We start from the raw sequence: 2,500 nt of genomic DNA, 5'->3' as shown, positions 1-2,500 counted from the left end.
CTAACCCATGTTGTACCTTAACCTAACCCATGTTGTACCTTAACCTAACCCATGTTGTACCTTAACCTAACCCATGTTGTACCTTAACCTAACCCATGTTGTACCTTAACCTAACCCATGTTGTACCTTAACCTAACCCATGTTGTGCCTTAACCTAACCCATGTTGTGCCTTAACCTAACCCATGTTGTGCCTTAACCTAACCCATGTTGTGCCTTAACCTAACCCACGTTGTGCCTTAACCTAACCCACGTTGTGCCTTAACCTAACCCACGTTGTGCCTTAACCTAACCCACGTTGTGCCTTAACCTAACCCATGTTGTGCCTTAACCTAACCCATGTTGTGCCTTAACCTAACCCATGTTGTGCCTTAACCTAACCCATGTTGTGCCTTAACCTAACCCATGTTGTGCCTTAACCTAACCCATGTTGTGCCTTAACCTAACCCATGTTGTGCCTTAACCTAACCCACGTTGTGCCTTAACCTAACCCACGTTGTGCCTTAACCTAACCCACGTTGTGCCTTAACCTAACCCACGTTGTGCCTTAACCTAACCCATGTTGTGCCTTAACCTAACCCATGTTGTGCCTTAACCTAACCCATGTTGTGCCTTAACCTAACCCATGTTGTGCCTTAACCTAACCCACGTTGTGCCTTAACCTAACCCACGTTGTGCCTTAACCTAACCCACGTTGTGCCTTAACCTAACCCACGTTGTGCCTTAACCTAACCCACGTTGTGCCTTAACCTAACCCACGTTGTGCCTTAACCTAACCCACGTTGTCCCCTAAAGTAACCCACGTTGTCCCCTAACGTAACCCACGTTGTCCCCTAACGTAACCCATGTTGTCGCCTAAACCTGCTCTGTAATTGTTATACGACTCGTTCAATTAGTGTAGTGTTGCCCACCCGCAACCCTCGCAATATAGTTCGCTACTCGCACTGCCCGCTCCCCTGTGTATCGCTTCATGTTAAACACCTTGCAAGTCTTGCTGACTTTCCACATGCTCCTGCTGTACACTGTAATGTGGATGGCAGCAGGACGTACATGCCGCCCCTCCCCACGTCCCCACCTTGCCCCCCTGCCTTCGCAAGCTGGTTGGTGAGAAGTTTGCATGTTCAATGCCCTTCGCATGCGACGTACTCAGGCTACGTTGTGGTGCGGCCTGTGTCAACCGTCCGCTAATGTCGTACGCGTAAACCACAATCTGTACTGCACATTCGTCCTTATGTACCGAATGATACATCGTGGCACATGTGTGACCGTACAACGACTGCGCCCAAAAACGGCGGACCATACAGTGCAAATATTGTGCACGCAGCTACGTGTCGTCTCCCTATGAGAGCTGGATTGCAGTGTGGTACGCCATAGAGACGTGTGGGAGGAACGGACGCCGTGGATGGCGATCAGCATGAGCTGTCTGTTGATGTATTCGGACCTAGTCGTCTCTCCTCACACACCGTGATGGCATGGTGCACCGCGTTCCATATCTGCGACATGCTACAGAGGCCGGTTGACAGTCGTTCGAGCAATGGACATCGCATACGTACGGGGGCCACCTTCCACGTATTGTCTAGGCGTGCACATTTTGTTGCGTGTATGTGGGCAGACGTAGTGTGGCGTGACACCTGACACAGGCATGCAATAATCGTTGAAGTTGCAAATGGCGATGGACGCCTGCGTTTTCTGGTGAAGTTACGCAAATGAACAAATGGTAACCTGTTGTGGTGCGGTTGTTCTCGCTAGGGGTGAATCGGTGATGGCGACGATAGGTTGAGGTACGAACCGGTTGTTCCAGCGATACCCACCATGCCGACGAAACTGAACGGCATCTGGGTGTGAAGCGATACGCGGCGGTGGCTGGGTGGGACCGTCCCCGGCCGGTGAGGGGGCGCCTCCCGGCGTGCTGGCCGCGCGGTGCGTGGGCGCACGCGCTACAGCCGGCTGGTGGGGGCGGCCAGTGGCAGGCGCGCCGGCCGACGGACGCGGCAGGCGTCGCAGCTGCGCGCCGGCGCACCCTGCGCGCGGCGCCGTGCGGCCAAAGTAGGTCCTCGCGGGCCCGGTGCGAAGCGCGGTGGACATCTTCAGTGTGCTGGTCCGATTGAGGACTGTGTGCGTTGAGGATGCGCCGCCGCCCGGCGCTCGGCGCCGCGACGCCGTCTGCTGCTCGGTCGCCCCAGCGGTTCTCGCTGGTGGTTTGTATCGCAGCTGTGCGGATGTGTTGGCGCGTGCGCTGTGCTGGGAGAGTTCGCTTCGGCACCCAAGTGGGGCTTTTGTCCTTCTGTGGCGCTGGCGTTGGAGCTGCCGGTCACCGTAGGTGGCGCGTGTTGTCTCCCGCCGGCAATGCCACGACAGCACGCTCCCGGGCCTCTGTCGGCAGCGGCAAGCTCAGTTGGGAGCACGGGTGGTCGCACCGAAAGCGTCTACTCGCCTAACTCCGGGCGATTGCGCCTCTCTCGAACCCGACCAAGTACTTGGGACGGCGCTGCGCGCCGCCGG

The sequence above is a fragment of the Schistocerca piceifrons genome, unplaced genomic scaffold, assembly GCF_021461385.2.
Source record: "Schistocerca piceifrons isolate TAMUIC-IGC-003096 unplaced genomic scaffold, iqSchPice1.1 HiC_scaffold_440, whole genome shotgun sequence".
NCBI lineage: Eukaryota > Metazoa > Arthropoda > Insecta > Orthoptera > Acrididae > Schistocerca > Schistocerca piceifrons.
The sequence above is the reverse complement of the archived record's forward strand: the minus strand, read 5'-3'. Positions refer to the sequence as shown.